This window comes from Bos indicus x Bos taurus, chromosome 6 (genome assembly GCF_003369695.1).
Source record: "Bos indicus x Bos taurus breed Angus x Brahman F1 hybrid chromosome 6, Bos_hybrid_MaternalHap_v2.0, whole genome shotgun sequence".
Lineage (NCBI taxonomy): Eukaryota > Metazoa > Chordata > Mammalia > Artiodactyla > Bovidae > Bos > Bos indicus x Bos taurus.
The window spans coordinates 23,850,226-23,872,216 of record NC_040081.1 but is presented as its reverse complement, the minus strand read 5'-3'; the positions used below and the strand labels follow the sequence as shown (position 1 = coordinate 23,872,216).

The window sequence follows — 21,991 nt, the reverse complement described above, 5'->3', positions numbered from 1 at the left end:
AGATCATTTGTTAGGCTCTGTGGATGGTTATTATTTTAATAGCCTGAGGAGCCACAGTCTCTACTGGGTAACAGAGATGATGATTCCTGCCAGCACAGCAGGGCCTCTTGGTTAAGGTAACTTAAGACCAAACTGCTTTCAGATTCTCAGGGACAAGGAAGTCACTGGGGGTAAATCCCAGTCATATGGTTACCAGTCAATTTTGTTCAGCTGGACAGCTCTAGTATAAAGCATCAAAAAGGAGCTTAATAAATATGCAAATCATCACTGACTATACAAGTATTTACAAAGTACCACATATAGTCCAGATACTATTCTAGACACTGGGAACAGAGTCATGGAAAAAAATAAATATTCTTACTTTCCTTCAGGTTACATTTTAGGGAGAAAGAAATGTAATAAACAAAATAAAACAGCTATAAAGAGTACCGGGCTTCCCTGATGGCTCAGCAGGTAAAGAATCTGCCTGCAATGCAGGAGACATAGGAGAGGCAGGTTCGATTCCCTGGATCTGGAAGATCCCCTGGAGGAGGAAATAGCAACCCACTGCAGTATTCTTGCCTGGAGAATCCCACGGACAGAGGAGCCTGGCGGGCTATAGTCCAAAGGGTCACAAAGAGTTGGACACGACTGAGCGACTAAGTACAGATGTACAGAGTACCAATGGAAGATAAATGCAATGGAGGAAAATAAGATTGAGGTGCATGACAGCAACCACCTGAGAGGCGGTGAGTGGGTGTGGGGGGAAGAGGAGGTACCACATTCTACAGAACGGTCAGGGAAGGATTCACTGAGGAGGTGACTTCTGAGCAGAGACATGAAGAAGGTGAGGACTGTATGGATACATGGACTAAGTGTTCTCTAGCAAAGACAGAGCTTATACGAGGAACAGAAAGGACGCCAGTGTGGCTGAGGCGAATGAATGAGGGTGAGGGGAGCTGAAGATGTAATTAAAGATAAATATGAGCAGAAAGGGCTTCCCAGGTGGTGCCAGAGGTAAAGAATCCACCTGTTGAGGCAGGACACACAAGAGACAGGTTCGGACCCTGGGTCAGGAAGATCCCCTGAAATAGGAAATGGCAATCTGCTCCAGTGTTCCTGTCTGGAAAATTCCATGCAGAGAGGAGCCTGGCGGCCTATAGTTCATGGGATCACAAACAATCAGACACAACTGAGTGTGCACGCATACACTGGGCAGAAGGGAAGAGAGGTCAGAATTCACAAAGCCTTCACGATGAAGGCAAGCACCCAGGCTCTTCACTTCCACAATGGAGAGGGACTGAGCAGCAGAGAAGTAGAATCCCACTAATATTTAATCAGGAAAACATGGGCAGATGGGTCGACAATGTGAAGCTAGGGAGAAGCTGGGAACCCTTAGACACTGGCCACTGCAACGATCCAGCCCAGGCCAGTGCAGAGCGGGAGGGGACAGGTCATGATCAAATTCTGGGTGTGTTTTAAAGACAGAGCCATAAGAATCTTCAGATTCTATACCAGATGTGAAAAGAGATGTTAAGAATACAGCTGTTGCGTACTAAGTAGAAGGACAGTAGGAAGAGCAAGCTTATAAAGGAAGCAGACTTATAAAGGCGTGTGGTTTGGCACATTTGAGATGTCTCTTACACAGGCAAATGGAGATAAACAAGCAGATAGAAGCATGAGGCTGGACTTCGAGAAAAACACTTCATTGGAAACACAGATATTTAGGAAGCAACAGACTGAGGATGGTTTTGAAAGCAAGAAAACTGACAGGCTAACCAAAGGAAAGACATGCAGACAGAGAAGAGAAGCAATCTAAGGACTAAACTTTGGGATACTCTAAGAGGAGACAGAACCATGAAGGAGATTAAGAAAATCCAGTGGCAAATTAAGGGACAAACAGGAGTGCTTTTCCCTTAATTTCTTGAAAAACAAGTGAAGAATGTATTGGAAGAAAGAGGGAGTGTCAACTCGCCAAGCACTCCAATACAGAAAGGACTAAAAATTGGCCTGTGGCAAAAAAAAAAAAAAAGAGTTAAAATACTATAAAACGGAATCTTATCTATTAAAAACACAGATACCATTCTTTGGAAACTGTTTTTTAGGAGCTGTATCATCCTATGCAGACAGAGTAAAATCTCAAAATATTCTATCTGACATTTAAACTTCCTGGTGTTTTGTATTCATTACGTCTGCTTATACAGATACAGTGATCCATCTGCCAACACCACCATCTCAGCCTGATAATGCAGTGGTCAACTCTAGGAGCTAATTCTTGATAATTATATCTTCTCCTTTCACTTATTTGCCAGGTGATCAATAATATGCATTAAATGAAACAATGATAAAGCTATTTCATAGACTTTAATAACAATTGCAAACAGGAAATTGAGATACTCACTTTTCCACAAGGGCAATTCATTACAATAAGGAACTACAGATAAGCAGCTAAGCAATTACATCTAGAGACAAGAGTCAACCACCAGGCTTGTCTGGTTCACTGAAGATCAAACTGAGTGTCCAGTGTGATCATAGTGTGCAGGCAACTTAGGAAACTGATAATTTGACCTAAATCCTAACGAAGCTGCTGCTGCTGCTGGGTGCAACTTATCACTTGGACCTTCTACACAGATCTGGCACAGTGCCAAGTAAAGATGGTCAGTAAGCAGTGGAGACAAGAAAGAATGGTGTGCACACTCAGGGTAGCTGCAAAGGACCATGAGGGTTGTACCCTGTACAGTGCGGAAGATGCTGGTCACCTAGATTGCCACGTCATGACACCGGTAGTGCAAAACTGCCAGCCATAGGTGGCAGCACTGGGGAGCAGCTACCAGCCTCTGACTTTTACCCTAAAGTTAAAAAGCAATCACAGTCATGGCACCTATATGCTTAATATCTGTAGAGGTGGCTATAAACTGAAAACAGGCCTACAAAGATGTGTCATGCAAGAAAAGACAGTTACGAAATGCCTAAGGATGGGTTGGACAAATTTTACCTTACTATATATGAACGTAATATGTTTGCAGCATTTGATGATAAACTGCTAGAAGGCAGGGATTGCTCAAGCAAATGCTAACGACCAGAAGCAGTAAACACCTTCCTAATGTTGCCTCTAGTATGTGATGGATGACTTTGCAACATTAAAGCAATCCATGATAAGCACCTTTAAGCAACGCTGATTCAGAAATCATTTAAAAGCTCTCTTTTCAAGATACGCTGGTGACTTTTTTATCCTCTTAAGTTTGGGGAATCAGTGTTGATTCTGAAAAGACTGCTCAGTTTACAGTGAGTGCCACACAGCAGCATATTTTGAGTAGAGGTACTGAACTGCGTCATAGCCTTTGACTGTGTGGATCACAATAAATTGCGGAAAATTCTGAAAGAGATGGGAATACCAGACCACCTGACCTGCCTCCTGAGAAATCTGTATGCAGGTCAAGAATCAACAGTTGGAACTGAACATGGAACAACAGACAGATTACAAGTTGGGAAAGGAGTACCTCAAGGCTGTATATTGTCACCCTGATTATTTAACTTATATGCAGAGTACCTCATGTGAAATGCAGGGCTGGATGAAGCACAAGCTGGAATCTAGATTGTTGGGAGAAATATCAATAACCTCAGATATGCAGATGACACCACCCTTACGGCAGAAAGCGAAGAAGAACGAAAGAGCCTCTTGATGAAAGTGAAAGCAGAGAGTGAGAAAGTTGGCTTAAAGCTCAACATTCAGAAAACTAAGATGACAGCATCCAGTCCCATCACTTCGTGGTAAATAGATGAGGAAACAATGACAGACTTTATTTTGGGGGGCTCCAAAATCACTGCAAATGGTAACTGCAGCTATGAAGTTAAAAGATGCTTGCTCCTTGGAGGAAAAGCTATGACCAACCTAGACAGCATATTAAAAAGCAGACACATTACTTTACCAACAAAGGTCCATCTAGTCAAAGCTATGGTTTTTCCAGTAGTCATGTATAGATGTGAGAGTTAGTCTACAAAGAAAGCTGAGCACTGAAGAGTTGATGCTTTTGAACTGTGGTGTTGAAGACTCTTGAGAGTCCCTTGGACTGCAAGGAGCCCTGGGATTTCTTTGGAAGGACTGATGCTAAAGCTGAAACTCCATGTACTCTTTAAAGCCCTATAGTCGGTCCTGAGGCATACACCAGTTTAAGAAAACTCCTTTTAATAAACCCTTAGAAGAAGGTAAATAGCATAAGTGAAGGCTATGGATAAAAGAAAATTTCCTAAAACATTCTACTACATAATAGTAAAAAGTGAAAGTGTTAGTCACTCAGTCACATCTGACTCTTTGCAATCCCATGACCCCATACCTCCAGGCTCCTCTGTCCATGGAATTTCCCCAGAAAGAATACCAGAGTGGGTAGCCATTCCCTTCTCCAGGGGATCTTCCCAACCCAGGGATGAAACCTAGGTCTCCCATAATGCAGGCTGATTCTTTACCATCTGAGCCACCAGGGAAGCCCGTGGTAGCAGTATCAAAACGGTTAAATCTTCTCCTGTACTCATATTTCTTGGATTGTTGTAAACTGTTTTCTGATATTCTTTCACTCCACTATTACAATAACCAGTATTCTTGTTTTGCAAAACTACATGGCAGGCTGAGAACCTTGCATCAAGTCCCAAAGCTCAGTAAGTGGCAGAGCTCAGCACCAAACCTTGACATGATGCTGCTGAAGTCCCCGTGCTCTGCTGCCACTTTGCAGAAGAATTTATCCTAATCATTCATTAATTTTCTAATTCACTTGGAAAATAGGTACAGATATAAGACAGACAGGTGTGTGTCTATTTTCCTCTGTAATATGTATTATAAATATAAACAATGTGTAATTTATTTAATACCCAGCTCTGCTAGGAGGTAAGAATCACATGAAACTAAACAGATCTCTAGTATACACTGCTGCTGCTAAGGCGCTTCAGTCGTGTCCGACTATGTGCAACCACATAGACGGCAGCCCACCAGGCTCCCTGTCCCTGGGATTCTCCAGGCAAGAACACTGGAGTGGGTTGCCATTTCCTTCTCCAATGCATGAGAGTGAAAAGTGAATACGCTGGCACCCCTATATTTAGCCTGATGCATGGAAGCATTCAATAAATATTTGTTGACTGAATGAATGAACAAGTGATAAGTTTGCAGACTGCAGACATGCATTTTCTACCAGAGGAGTCATACTTGTAAACCGACTTAGCCCATATGGTTAATGCTCTATCAAAATGCTCATAGAGATCAGTGGGAGACATAAGACAGAAACTAAAACCTATCAAATCCAAAACATTTCTTGATTCTCATGAGGCGCCAATGGCATAGGCAACAGAGGTATCATTAACCATATTTTGTAGGCAACTCAGTAAGAGTGTGCCTAGCAATTCATGCCACAGACCCAGAACCTGGACTGTGGAATCAGAGACCTGTTTTCAAATCTCTTTTCTGACATTTCTGTCTTGGGCTTTAAGGAAGCTGCTTAGGATCTTTGAGTTTCAGCCATCTCATCTATAAAGAGAGGTATATACTGATCTTGCTTTTTATTCATGGAAATATCCCAAGCACTTAGAATAGTGCTTGGCATCCCATTGGCACTAAATTTATTACTGAATTGCAGTGCTGTTAAAGGCTTTAAATATGAAAATATGTATACAAGCACCTAGCATTGTGACTCAGACAGACTGTTAGTCAGTGTTCCCTTGTGACTAAATGTCTCTAAAATGTTATTCCCACTTCCCCTTCCCTTGAAAATCTTGAATGGGACTCTCTGACCCCTTCCCTATTTCAGATTCCCTCTGAGCCACGTAGCTCCTTCTACAATGAGTCTTAGTAGGTACAGACTTGTGTATTCCCATGAAATCACCAGGCTCACTAATGCAAAGGGAGGCAGATTTAATTTTTAAATCAGGACAGGCTCTAACTTACACCAGGAATTCATTTGCTTTCTCACTCCCATAAGACATATTAACCATAAATCTCTAAATTGTCCTTCTTTCTAAAAACCATTTAACACATTCTATGATGATCATATTTTTAAAAAAGTTGACAAAATTGCAGCACTGCTTTCTTATTACTATTCAGACTAATAAATATCAACTTGCTACATAGCTACACATGCGACTTCCTTGCACTGAGATAGTTACCTGGACACCTAAATTCGGCATCCCCAGATCTGTGACAACCCACATACACACTGAGCCTCATATGCCTGCGTCCTCCTCAGACTCCTCTATGCCACCATCTTAACCTCTTCGTGTAGGAGCAGAGCCACAGGACCAGGGAAACAACACGGCTAAGAGGTTAAAGACAGATTCTGGGCATTGACAATGGCTTTTAAGAATTAAGAGAACAAAGCTTCCGTTTGGCTAGTTGTTTTGTGGGTGTGTATGTATGTGGCTTTTGTTTTTGGGCAGGGGGAACTAAAGAGTTACATGAAAATGTCCTTTAAGCCTAGCGACATTGCTATGAGTAGTAATATTTAGATTGGTGGTGGGCAGAGTGTTTATTTAGCCTGTGGTAGGAGGGAGAAGCTAGTGCTTGGATGTACTACAAGATTTTGCAAACCTGGTATGATGAGGGAAAAAAAATCCAAACTTTAGTGGGCCTATTTTTTGCAACAGTAAAATAAAACTCTAGGTGATTTCCACACTCCTATCCAGCTTTAGTGATATGCACTTTTATTAACAGCTCAATATCAGTGTTGTTATATTTAAACCACAGGCTTATTCTTCTGCACCAGGAAAGGCAGTGATGTCAGGATTTATATAGATAGAGACACAGATATAAATACATGATGAAAATCTTCTGTGAGCATAAGTTTTAAATAACAGTTTGGCAGGAAGATTTTTTTCATCCAATTTAAAGTTAATTTTAATTTTTTAATCAAAATAATTTCTGATTTAATAGAACTAGCTAACTGGATATAATAATAATAATAGTAATGACCATATCAATGCTAATAATAGATAGCACTTATTGATGTAATAGCATTACCAAAACCCACTGAGGTACATGCCATTATTACTATCATACCTGCTTCACAGGAAGGAAAATCTTATCCTTAAGATAAGAAGCAGTGCGGTTAAGCAACAAAATAGGAAGACCCAGAATTCGAATCTAGATCAATCTAACCATATAATTCCAGCTGTGAAACACATGATTTTCCAAATGATTACAGATAACCATAGGAATAATTTCCTGGGACAAAAGTGGAATGGACTATGGAAATCATGCTCACAGAGGAGTTAAAACAGCTGATACCTTCTCCCAGCTCAACCATTAACTAGTTGAATATCCTTGTAATGAAACTAACCTCTGTTGAGTCTCAGTTTCTTCAGAGGTAGAAGAGGAAATTTAGGCAGATGTTTCCCACTCTCTGTATGGTCTTTGATCACAAGGAAGGAAAGCATCACAAATATGAAACAGAGACACAACCAGTCTCTGTTTTATGTTTGGAGTTGGGCATAATAATGAAGTTTTACATAACATTACATTAAAAGACCTTGGTTGTGAACAAATAGTTTGGAAATCACTGAATACAAAGAGCTCTAGGGTTTTAAACTCTTTTGATATTCTATGGCTCTACTAAATACTTTAGATTGTCTCCTTTAGTATAACTTGTTGAATATTACCTCTTTTAAAATAGGACCCAAAAGATTTCTTTTCAAGGAAGCAAAACCACCAAACTACTTGGCGGGTAACTTTTTCCATTAAGATATCACAAAATTGGAGTTGGGGAAAAAAAATCACGAAATGGTCAAGTCTTTGGATATGATTTATTTTGTTAAAAGAGACTTAATAAATCCTTTGCATTTATGTATTCTTGTAGTCTGGTTTAAATCTTTTCTAAAACATTTTCTTAAAGTATGACATTTCTTCTCAACAACATGTGAAGGCCGTAAGTATTGTGAGAATGAGTTCTAGGATTAGAGAAATATAAAATGTTTGTGTTCAGCCCTAAAGACAAGATTATGCATAATTTGAAGTATTTAAGGGAAATCTGTAGGCATCAGTTTCTATGTACTTCCTGATCCAAAATAACATAAAAGGATATGCAACCTAAGTCAGAGGAAGATGAGACCCTCACTTGGCCAAGAATAACAGTGAGGGGGGGATAGGGGAGGGATGCTGGTAGTAATTCTACAAGGGCCAGCAATCACATTCCATGTACCATGTGCCAGATGGTGCTTTAAGAGCTTACAGATACCAATTCACTTAATCCCCACAACAATTTTGTGAGATGGACATTGAACCACAGAGAGTGTAAGTAACTTGAAGAGTCACAGAGCTGGAGGGTGACAGAGCTGGGATTTGAGTCAGACACCATGTCACTGGGGAGGGGAGTGCTTTGTGAAACAGGGGTGGTAAGGGAAAATCAGAGGATCAGGGTAAGATTTAAAGTCCTGAAAAATCCTGGGAGACATGAAAAAGATCTAGGAAATCCATAATGATGGAAGAAAAGGAGATGAGAATCCCTTGGAAGCAAATACTAAAACAGAGACTAAAAGCAAGGAAATAAAGAATTGTTAGAAGAAGCTAGAAAAACACTACCCTTGTTTTTGAAGCCACAGAAATCAACAGGGGGTGACAGAACAAATACACTTCTGAGAAATGAAAGGGAGCGTTCAAGATTATACCTGAAATCAGGACTCGGGAGAGGAGCCATGGCAGATTCCTGGGCAAAGCAAGCACCAGGAATGAAACCAAAGAAATGTGGGGAGCGAGTCATTCTGGTACCAATGCTGTCTGGCTCCTTTTATCAATGAGAAAACAGGCCTGGTCAGTTGAAGTGACTTGTTCTGAGTTTATTTGAGCTGATCAGTGAGAGTCCCTCACTCCCTTCACTCAACTACTTGAGCCGCTTTCCTCCTTAATGTATCTTCCAGATGTAGTACTTTTTTTATGGTTCCATTTGAGTGTTTGCTAAAGAAGTATCTCAGGAGGCCATAGGAAGTTAAAACTATGATACATACGTATCAAATTTTTTGATAATTTTACATACGAACACACTATGAAAAGATCTGTAGACCTAGATCTGTTCTAGATGAGAAAAAAGAAACTGGTAACTCATGGTCTTTGATGTATGAAAAACCTTCTGTTTCCTTTTTTTTCTTCACAAGATTTTTTTGATGTGGACCATTTTTAAAGTCTTCATTGAACTTGTTACAACATTGCCTCTGTTTTCTTTTTTTTTGCCAAGAGGCATGTGGGATCCCAGCTCCCCAATCAGGCATCAAACCCACACCCCCCGACACTTGAAGGCAAAGTCCCAACCACCGGACCGTCAGGGAAGTCCCCACACCTTCTGTTTTCAAATGGAGAAATTTGATGGCCAGGAAGAAACCTCAGCAAGGAGTGGAGCAGAATGTTGTTTGCTCTTTAGGCATAAATATCATGAATAGAGTTGACTCTACCACCCAGAGGGGTATGCTTGAGAAACTCAAAACATTCAATTTTATTCCATTTTCCACAGGAAACAGAAAATGGAGATCTGTGGTAGACTCCCATTAGAATTCTGTGGTCTCCATAAAACCCTACTTTCTCAAGTCTGAAGACATTTAAAGGTAATTATGGGGGAAAATGAGGGAAACTTTCCCGGCAGTTAAATAGGGAGGGTCATGGAATGGACAAACATCACACCTCACAGGTCATTACCTCTGCCCTGCTGCCAGATATGATGTTAGAAGCCGAAGAAAGCTCCAGATCAAGGGCAAAATGAGAAGGACGTTGAGGGCTTACTTTATTTAAAGGTTAGTGGGGAAAAGTGAGTTTATGTGAACTACAGGCTAGGGAAGAGTAGAAACACTCAAATCTCTTGCTAAGGGAATAACTTGTAGTGCACCAAAAAAGTACATAAATACACATTAAAATTCAAGATGGGCAACAGAAATTAAGTTGTGAAAGTTAACACTGACATGCTGCAGAAGTGAAAGCATCCACCTTCTCCGTTATTGTTGAGAAGAAAATAGAGGACAGAACTCAGAAGGGCAGTGGGCCATGGCGGTGGGGACCAGCGTTCTGGGTCTAAGTCAGCACGAGCCAGCTCTGGCTGACACTGCCATGCCCAAGCCCTGCCCCAAAGGAGTGTTCTCATTGTGAGGCTGATGGCTGGAAGCAGTCTCTAGTCTCTTTCACAAATAAAATCAGGCAACTGTTACAGCAGGACAATAATCACAGGGAAAAAATTCAAATATTTTTAAAAAGTCAAGAATTTAATAACACGGAATGATATGACCAATGATCAGCTATATTAGAAATCATGAACCCTTAGAGGAATAATGAAAGTGTTCATTAAATCACAACTAGTACCCCACTCCAGTACTCTTGCCTGGAAAATCCCAGGGACGGAGGAGCCTGGTAGGCTGCCGTCTCTGGGGTCGCACAGAGTCGGACACGACTGAAGTGACTTAGCAGCAGCAGCACCAATATACAACTATTATCAAAATCTCCCCCTGCCTGGTGAGTGCATGCTAAATCACTTCAGTCGTGTCTGACTCCTTGCAACCCTATGGACTGTAGCTTGTCAAGCTCCTCTATGGGATTCTCCAGGCAAGAATACTGGAGTGGGTTGCCATGGCCTCCTCCAGGGGATCTTCCCAACCCAGGGATCGAACCTGCATCTCTTATGTCTCCTACATTGGCAGGTGGGTTCTTACCATACCAAAAAAAAAAAACCCCAAAGATTCAATGACATCAGTATCTGCATGATAAAAGGAAAATTGCTTCTCTATTCACAACACTTTTGATGCCACATTTGTGGGTTTCTTTCCCCCTACCAACCAGTGTTTCAACTCTTCAGACATCAACTGAAAGTCCAGTAATTTAATTCAATTCTGACACTAACTACCCAGAGTCAGTGGAGCCCTTCAGGTACCAAATAACCTGGAAATAACAGATCCCCAGGGTACTGACACTTCTATCAGCCTTGGTTATAAAGTCAAGGGTTCCCAAAACTGCCTACCCCTGCTCCTGGCTCAAAAATTTGCTGGAATGACTCACAAAACTCAGGGAAACATTTATGTTTATTTACTGGTTTGTTATAACGGATATTCTAAGGGGTACAGATGAACAGCCAGATGAAGAACCACGTATGGCGAAGTCAGGAAGGATTCCAAGCACACAAGCTTCTTTCCCCGTGGAGCTGGGGCACACCGGCCTCCCAGCATGGAGATGTGTTCACTAATCAGACGCTCTCCCAACTCTGTAGTTAAGGAATTTTTATGGAGGCTTCATCACTCAGATGTGATAGATGATTAACTCAGTCTCCGGCCCCTCTCCCCCCACCAGAAGATGAGGGATAAGGTTGAAAGTTCCAAACTTCTATTCATGGCTTGGTCTTTCTAGTGAACAACTCACATCTTGGAACTCTCCTGGCATCCACCAAGAGTTACCTCATTAGAACAAAGGACACTCCTATTACCCAGGAAATTCCAAGGGGTTTAGGAGTGCTACGTAAGATGCTTCTATCTGCCCCCCCATTCAGGAAGTTATAAGAGTTTTAGGAACCTGGGGCAGAGACCAAAAATATATTTCTTCTTATATTATAGTGATACATCAGGATATTTTACTTAAAATTCACAAGTCCATCCCGTTTTCATAATGCATCTTTTTCTATAGTCACAATAAACTTATTCAAAATAAAAAGCAGTCAATTCACTTATATTAGTAGACTAAAAAGAGTATACACTTAGAGAAAAAATGTTTAGGGAAAACTGCCCTTCTGTATTAAAAAAAAAAAAAAGAAGGAAACACGTGTGGGGAAGGGTGGGGAAGCTCCAGTTATAACAAAAAGGGTTATGCTGTTAATGACAGAGGTCATTCTAGTTATCAAAGAATGCATGGAAATATTTTATTTCAGAACCAGTGGTTCTGAAATGTTCAGGAAACCCTCCTATGGGAGAAACGAACTCACAAAATAACAAAAACTGGGGTTATCAGTTACTTTGACACAGAGGTGTTTTTAAAGGGTGGCAGGAGAAAATACTGATAAGGTTAATGAAGTATCTCATCAAAGTATTCATTCTAAAGTCAAGTAATGGGTACTTTGAGTAAGAAACACATTTGTAGAATCAAAACTGAAAAGAGCATTGAGATCGTCTAGAATAATCTTCTCATGAATGGAAGATATTGTCAGAACTGGCGCTACTTCTCTGGATTCCTAATTCATACTCCTTTACTCTTTCCCTCCGCTGCTGGACAGTCGTTTTCACCAATATCATTATTTTCATTGTCCCTTTTTTGTTACGTTCAGAGAAAGATAATCTTTTAGAATAATAATGACAAGAAGACCCTCCTTAAAACAACTATACTTCCACTTGAAACTAAAACAAGTATCAAGTAACTCATATGTGCGTCAGACGACAGGTGGAATTCAGATGATGAGAAAGTAAACCAAGCAAGACAAGAAGAGAGTCTGTATAAATTCTATGAGTTGCATTTTTTGAATTTGTGATCATAAATTAATCATTTTCAACTTGTACCAAAAGGGCAAATGTGAAGTAACTGTTGAATAAATCAGCAAGTGTTTGATGTTTCTTACCAAGAAACGATTGTTAAATTCAGCAAACAAAATAACAAAATCCCTATGACCATGACTAATCATCACTTAGTGTAAGCCACTACAGAGGGAGATTTATAATTTTTCTTTTCTTACTAAAAAGTTACATAGTTATCCATCCCTGTACTTCTGAAGGCTCAGTGGTATGAGTGCGTAGGCACCAGTATCAGTGGGAATAAAGGATCATTTTTATTCACTTAGTTCTTACGACGTCTCAGGAATTGTGTGAGGATTTTCTGAACATTGTCTCCTGTCTCACAGCAGTGTCAGGTAGAAATTATTTCAATCCTCTCTACAGATGAGTAAATGGAGAGGGATGTGTGAAGTAACCTGTCAGCAGCAGGATTAAAACTTACATCTGTTTGATTCTAGAGCCAATGTTCCCTTCACCAGGAGACAGCACCTTACCTGACAACATTCTCATGACACACAGAAAGAAGATGCTACTTGTAAAAGTCTAGAACACAAGACTGAACACATCCACGCCTCATTTCAGTCTTACCTTCTCCACAGAGACTCATTTTATTATTTGCCAATGACACAGTGAATACCTCATGGGCTTTAGAATTAAGCCTTACTTCAACAGAAAATCCAAATCTGCTCCAAAAGAAACACTGTCTTTACTTTTAAAAGATTTAATTAAAATCATGACCATCACTGACCCTTAAATAATCTGATATAGTCACACTCCATCAGCCCCTGGTAGACAGGCTTTTGGTACTTTGCTCCCTTTCCTAAGGGTTCATCTGACAGTTCCCAGATTCTTTGATCAATCATAACACTTATTTTGCTATAATCCCTTTTTTCTTTTCCTCCACCATTCTAAGCTGGACAATCCATCATGAGTCAAACCCCAAATGTATTCCAGTCTAACCTCGAAAGAGTCATGTCTGTTTCTGTTGTAATTTACCCTCAGTCTGCTTCTTGAAATAAGCGTCTGTCATTATATTTACCTAGCCATCACTACAGGATGCTTGGGGCTGGTGCACTGGGATGACTCAGAGGGATGGTACAGGGAGGGAGGTGGGAGGGGGGTTCAGGATGGGGAACTCGCGTATGCCCGTGGCGGATTCATGTTGATGTGTGGCAGAACCAATACGACATCGTAAAGTAAAAAAAAAATTAAAAAAAAACAACACAAACTCCCTAGCTACTTCAGGTTCCCTAGATATCCATCATATGAATAAAAATGCCCCCATTAGTCCTCCCAACCTAATTCCTCATACTCAACCCAATCAATGACAATTTTAAAAATATTTGAATCATCTTAATGTGTCAATGCATCTTATGTATCTTATACATAGGACACATCACTGATTTTTTGGTGCTATGGTGGCCAGTCAGGGGATGGAAGGAATCACTGGAACTTCCTGTCACATTTTTCTGATTTAAATGTCACTGAGTAATCTATAGTAGCACATTATTTGGGAATGTAAAAATCCAGATAATGGACATTTTGTTGGAAGTTCCATGTTATTTAAAAAGCCAATCACCCATGGCCACCATCAAAAAGTCTACAAAAAATAAATGCTGGAGAGGGTGCAGAGAAAAAGGAACCTTCCCACACTGTTGGTGGGAATGTAAATTGGTGCAATCACGGTGGGAAAACAGTATGGAGTTACCTTAAAAAAATAAAAATAGAGCTACCACAAAAAAAAGAAAACTAATTTGACAAGATACACACAACCAAATGTTCAAAGAAGCATTATTTACAATAGTCAAGATACGAAAGCAATTTAAGTGTCCATCAACAGATGAATGAATAAAGAAGAAACTATATATATATATACACACACATACATATATGTATTTATAATGAAATATATATATATACACATATATGTATATATGCAATGGATTACTACTCAGTCATATAAAAGAATGGAAAAATGCCACTTTGCAGCAACATGGATGGGCCTAGGGGTTATCATAGTGAGTGAAGTAAGTCAGACAAAGACAAATATCATATAATATCACTTCTATGTGGAATTTTAAAAAATAATACAAATGAACATATTTACAAAACAGAAGCAGGCTCATAGACGTAGGGGGAAAAAAAACTTATGGTTACCAAAGGGGAAAAGCAGGGGGAGGATAAATTAGGAATATGGGATCAACAGATACACACCACTATATATAAAATACATGAACAACCAGATTTGTTGTACAGCACAGGGACCTATATTTTAAAAAGCTCAATCATTCAAATTTGAAATGAAAATATATTTGCATCTGAATAATTCTAAGCTATCAAATTCATAGTATTATTACTTTGATGTGAGACTTTTGAGCAAGGGCCATCCTCCAATTTTTGGTTAATTACTTCTAATTTTTAAAGACATCCCAGCCCATATTACACAGGTTTTAAAACATTTTTTCATTGTCTATTTCTAATTGATATACTGACAGCATGACCATGAAAACAAAATGTATTTCTCTTTAATTAAAATTAAAACTCACTTGCGATTTACAAAGGATTAGTGGAGAGTTATAGGCATAAGGACCTATCTGTTTCATCTTTCCTTCCACGGCCCTCTCAGTAATCACTTAAATCCATCAAAGGTAATATACAGAGTCTGCTATAACATCCACACTGATAGAGTTAATGGCTCTCTGTGCTCCTAATCACTGAACAATAGAACAGAACTGATAGTTGCAATATTAGCTGCATAACAACGATAATAGCTGTGACAAAATTGGTTATAGCCATGATAACAAAGCAGCTACTATTTGCTGGGCCCTTACTCTAGCTAAGTGCTGCACTGGTTAAGCATTCACTTTATCTGAATGACAGGCATGGACTCACACTTCATCTCTTCAAAGATGAGAAAGTTGAGCTTTATGGAGGTGAAATATCTTGCCCAATGGTAAACAGCTAGGAACTTGAAGATCCTGAATGCTAATCTAGAAGCTAATCTAGATTTTTAACCTGGATACCACACTACATAGGATGAAAATAAAATTGCTGTTGCACTGTCATTAGGAGACATACCTCAGCAGGTCATCTGGACAGCAGAGATGAAATCACTCTTTTTTCACCTCTTTTCACACAATTTCTTTCTTTTTTTTCCTTCAGATTAAAATGGCTAGACCAGAATTTTGGGTATAATCAGAGAATGTTGAACAGACCACAGAATCTATAAATTGGCCTACTGTCTCTATACCTTACTATACTAATTTAACCAGCCACAAATAATTTTGAAAGGACCTAAAAAAAAACCTCATGTACTTTTTAACACTTCCTTTATTCAGATTCTTAAGTGGAATGGATATTTAATATCAATAATGCAGACAATTTACTTTCTAATTTCTACCTAGCTTTGATATATATTTAATAAGTATTACCAGCTTATCTCTTGAAGAAGGTGAAAAAAGCAGTACTTAAGATTAAGCTAAGGTCCACCTTTGAAGAAGTTGGTCTTTAATGTTTAAAATATGAGGAAGAGAATTTTCAATGAACAATTCTGTTTCCTGTTGATGATTATCTGATAATCTCCTATTCATCACATGGTATCCAAATAGCCAATCAAATTTTACCATTTAAAAATGAAATAAAAAACATACATAATTAGCATTTTAAGGGGGATGCTATATATCAACATATTTCTCTGAACTAAATTGAGTTTCTTAAAATGGGAACTTGATTTTCAAAGTCAATGCTGTCTTAAGAAAGACTCAGATTATGTTAATAAAGACCAAAGCAAATATGCATTTTTATTTGAGAAAACAGAAAGCAAGGTACAAAGGATCCTTTGTTTGAAGTGGAAACAAAAGTCTTTGCAAGTCATTTCAAAAATATTCTCCTTCATGAACAATAAAGGATGAGATTGATGGCGGTTCAAATTACCACTAGATGTATCAAATGCATACCACCAGATGGCATCTAAAATCAGATAGCATATTCAGAGATGATGAGCTAATGACATTTGTGAAATGGAATCAAATTCATGAATTCCAAATAGATTTTTAATATTAAAATATCCGACACTAATCGTAAAATTCAAACAACCCAACAATGTAATCTGGAATACAACCAAAACATATGAATCTGAAAAGAAAGTCACTGTAAATAAAATGGTGACCTTGATATATCTTTTTAAATAAATCATTACAAATGGTACTGTAAGAGAAAAAGAAAATTTTGGTTGGTAAGTTTATGTTTCCTTCATTATTACCTACAATCTTTCTTTCCATGAATCCTAATTTTACTCTGTCAGAGGACTTTGTTTATTGCAAATGTAAGAAAGACAGTTCAGAGCAGAGAGCGTTAAGAGAAATATTAAGAAAAGCTTATTAAAAAAATGTTTTCCTTTCACCTTCATATATGACGCTTATGAACTTGACATTTAAAAACCTGGTTTCCAAACCTTAAATACCTTGAGGAACAGAATGAAACAATGCTGCTATGTCTGAAACTGCCTGGTACCTGGACCACAATGTCAAATATGAACAGAAATTAATGACAGAGGAGCATACCACACACCAAACTGGAGGCAAAAACTAACCATGTGATAACAGGAGCTGAAATCTTATTCAGAATACTAAAATACAATATTGTTTCATAGAAATCTCTGAAATAGACTTGATTATCCCCTGGATGTGCGGTGTGTTGCTTGCTTTTTTGTATCATCACAAAAGCAGTAAAATCCTACTTTAAAAAATACATTTAACTAGAAATGTCATTTTCATATGATAAAAGCTACATAAAGTTGTTAACTGCTGTTAACAGTTAGCAATTTATTCTTGGCCTGGATTTTTGCATTTACATATATATATCAATGTGTGCAGGTGTGTATGTATCAGTTTCCTTGGTGGCTCAGTGGTAAAGAACCCACCTGCCAATGCAGGAGATGCAGGTTTGATCCCTGGGTCAGGAAGATCCCCTGGAGAAGGAAACGGCAACCCACTCTAGTATTCTTGTCTGGGAAATTCCATGGACAGAGGAGCCCAGTGGGCTACAGTCCATGGGGTGGCACAGAGTTGGACATAACTTAGCTGCTTAACAACAACAGCAACGGATTCTATATACACCATCTAGGCTTTAATATGAGGAATGAACACTGGACTTTTTTGAGTTTTCCTTTTTTTCCTTACTCAGCAGCTGAATTAGGTCTCAAACCTATCTGTGGATTCTGCATGACTTCACGGGGTGACGCTCACTCCATGATGCTGGTGGAGAGCCTGACATAGTAGAAGGAAAAGCTATGTAACACCCAAAACAAAAGCCACGCCTGGACTGAACTACTTAACGGCCTTCTCTCAGGGAATCTGTTTTAACATTAGCAAGATGTGTACATGAAAATCTTTAACTTACATTTTAAAGAACACATTTTATGTATGAAGGTAGTCATTTTAAATAATGGTAAAGCAGTTGTCTCAAAACTGAATATTTTTCTCATATTAATCCACTAATTAAACCACAGATTCTTCTATAAAAAGCTACTTATGACCAGTTCATGTATTTATCCAGTATGTCATTTATCAAAAATCTTCCACTTCAGCCAGGAGAAAAGAACAGAGTAAAAAGAAAACTGCTATTTAAATGATGTTACTGACAACATAGAAACATACACATTCATACATATGCATAAATACATACATACTCTGCTTAAAAGGTTCCCATGCATTTCCATTATACACACATAATTCACCGTGTGCAAATCAGCACTGTATTTACATTAAAATCAATGTGAAACAGAGGAATATTCACAGAACCATAACATAAAACCCATGGTCTCAGATGTTAACATTTAATAGGATAATAGCCTGAAACAACAAAAAAAAATTCAGTACAACATACAGGTCTGACCCTTGAGCAAAACAGGTTTGAACCTTGAGGATTCTTTCTTTTTCAATAGAAAATAGTACAGTACTGGAGGTTGGTTGACTTTGTGGGTGCAAAGCCTCATGTATATTGGGGGCCAACTGTAAGTTATATGCGCATTTTCAACCCTATAAAGGATCAGCACCCTTCAACCCCTAGTTAAACAAGGGTCAGCTCTAGTTAAATGCCACGCTATATGGTTACTCCCAAGTTTAACATTTCATGAACCCATAAAATTAATTTCTAACCCCAAATAAAATAGGAATAGATGCTATTGAACTGCCTGGGTTTTAATACTAGTTCTAGGACTTTCTAGATCAATAACCTTAGATACCATACTCAAGTTCACTGAGATCCAGTTTCCTCACTGTGAAACTGAGCTGATCACAGCACTTCCTTCATAGGATTGTGTGAAAACTCAGAGTTAAAAAGTACAGTGTTTATAATAGCGAGTGGAAAAAACAAGAACCTAACAAATGTCAGCCTCGTAGTAAAAATAACTCATTAACTTCCTACCCCAATGGAATATATAAAAAACAATTACTACCTATCATCACCATAGCTTCAGGTACATAAAAAAAGCATTCTCACTAAAATGAAAAAAGACAATTTCACTCTGGACCAGAGAAAACTTTGTTACAGCCCAGTACAAGTCTGTGGCCAGTATGTGGGAATGTCCAGTAAGAGCCTGTAAACATTACTGGATCACAAGAAAATAAAATCATTGGAATCTAAAATTAATAGGGATACTTCAACGAGAAAATGGAATGTGAGATAAGCTGGAAACACGAATATAATCTGCATTTCCTGTAGACACGGGGAGTATGTCTAGTTTTCTTTCAAGGTATCCAAAATGCTCTTTCCTTCCCTGGAAGTCTTTCAGTGTTGTTTGAAACATTACTTCTCACAGACTCACAGAATTAAGAAAACAAACTTATGGTTACCAAAGGTGAAGGGAGGGGAAGAGGGACAGTTAGAGTCTGGTATTGACATGTACACACTGTTACAAAAAAAAAAAAAAAAGGATAACCAACAAGGACCTATTGTATAGCACAGGGATTTCTGCTCAGTATTATGTAACAACCTAAATGGGAAAAGACATTGAAAAAGAATAGATGCATGTATAAGTATCACTGAATCACTTCGCTGTACACCTGAAAGAAACACAACAATGCTAATCAAATATACCCCATATAAAATTAAGTCAAAAAATTTTTAAAATATTTTTAAAAAACTCACTACTTCTCTTAAAGTCACAGTAGTATTGATAATAATATATTTCAACCTTCTCCAAAACCATCAGAGTATTATCATTGCAAGTGATCACTGTCAGATTTTAAGCGCAATAGCTTAGGGATTTTTATCTTCCTATGGAAACAACTACAGGCACTGCCTTAACAAACAGTACTTAGGTTACTATTTGTGAAACACACTGACTCATGGCAAACTGAAAACGAACAGGGTGCACTGTGTCTTAAAGAAAAGTATCTCTACATGTAATCATGCTGCAATTGTAGTAACTATCAAATGCTTCTTCTGGATGGTGCTATATGTCTACTGATGTTAACAGATTATTACTGACTTGTACACTGCACCCAAATGCTGAATTCCTAAGGCTCAACTATTCTTAATACTCTGGTGGCTCAGATGGTAAATAATACTATATTCATTACCACACAATTCACTTACAGATGCTTTTGATTCCAGTTTTCCTTCATTTTCGTTTAAAAGCAGACCCGGCAGTAACTTTCTACAGTCAGCTCTCAAAGAGCGTGTAAAGATAAGCACTACAAAGTTTTTCACTGGGAAAAACTATATAAATGCTGTGCCCCAACCATACTAACACTATTGTTTGGTCCTGACCCTTACGTTATTCTAATTTTTAATTTGAAATATAATAAATTATAATTGAGTCAAAATAATGTATTCCTCCTATTTCTTGAGAACCTTGAACAGCAAGCTTAGAATTAATGTTTTCTGCAGTAATGAGCAAGGACAAATTCCAGTCAAATGAACTGAAATGCTTCATTTTTTTCAGAGGTAAAATAGTGTATAGAATAGAGTGTAATAGCTTGGCATGAGTCACGTTGATAGATGCTTGTGCATAACAAGGTCTTCAGCTTACTAGCTATGAGACTTCAAGTCAATACTTAAATCAGTGGTTCCCACAGAGTGTTCCCAGATCAAGGAGGTCATCATGATCTGGGAACCTGTCAGATATTCAAATTATCAGGCCCTAATCCAGAACTGGCTTCCCGAGGCTCAGTGGTACAGAATCTGCCTGCAATGCAAGAGATGCAGGTTCAATCCCTAGGTGGGGAAGATCCCCTGGAGGAGGGAATGGCAACCCATTCCAGTTTCTTGCCTGGGAAATCCCATGGACAGAGGAGCCTGGAGGCTTAGAGCTCATGGGGGTCTCAAAAGTATGACACAACTTAGTGACTAAACAACAACAACTCCAGATACTAAATCAGAAAGTCTGGAGGTAAGACTCAGCAATCTATGTTCCATAAAGCCTTCCAGGAGATTCTGATCCACGTTCAAGTTTAAGAAACTCAGATGTAAACTGAGACTCCCTTCTCTCATTTGTAAGATGGGTTTCCTAAGACCAACCTTGCAAAACAAGGGAGGAAAACAAACCAGGGAAAAGGACACGCTCATGCAGTGACCGTTTATCCTTTTAACATCATCTTTAAAAAAAAATTTTTTTTAAGTCAAGGGCCCAAATTAAGGGGAATACAAACATCAAAAAACTGAGGTGCTGCTGCCGCAGGCTGAGCCTGAAATGTGCTGACCTGCCAGCAGTGGGCCGGGTACCAAAATAGGCCTCTGGCTGCAGGGCAGGCCCTAAAGATTTGGCCACTGAAATCACAAGTGGGCAAAATGCCCCAGAAGTAATATTTTATCCTCATATAAACTAAGGCCATGTTGCGTTGATAGTGACAAATGATAGTATAAAGAGAATAAACACTGATCTTTTAGTTCTCAAAAGACACTGGATTCCTACCCCCTACTTCACTCTCCCCAGAGGAAAGGCACGGGGAATTCTCCTAATTGACGTCAGCTGCTGTAAGGGAAGGAATGCCATGACCTTAAACTTGGCCACTGGTTCATTCTCACATCCAGGAACAAAGCCAGAGGGTTCTCCTGGCAACTGCCTGACATGCTAAATGGCAGGCACAGCCACCGAGGGAATCCTTTGCTGCCCTAGGGACAAATCCCCCCCTGCAGGAAACAGACAGACCAGAGAGATTAGCAGTTTGCCCAGCTGATGCTGGCCGGTCCCCTCGGCCCAGAGAGCAGAAAATGAGTTCTAAATCATTTTCTTTCAAAGACCCAAGCTCCTGGTCTGTGTCTGCTTTATAAATGAGGGAAATGTTCTCTGCTAAGTCAAAGAGAAAAACAGGAAAATATGAGAACTTGAAGGCGAGATGTAATAAATTGGATTCCTGCGTAAATCATCGTACCATATTCAAGAAGTCTTTAATGGATACTGATTAGGTAAAAATTAATCAAACATTTTAAGATCAATGTGAACTATCATTTTTGAAAGGCCCTGTAGTCAAAATCAGATCCAATTCTCCTAGCCTGCCAAAATCATTGCTGGGACACCCAGATCAAGGATGAA

General features: G+C 38.9%; 1 protein-coding gene across 2 annotated transcripts in view; it reads right to left on the bottom strand.

The window, feature by feature from the left end:
• PPP3CA (protein phosphatase 3 catalytic subunit alpha) overlaps positions 1-21,991 on the bottom strand; it is a 325,003-nt gene that overhangs the window by 125,392 nt on the left and 177,620 nt on the right. The window lies entirely within an intron of this gene.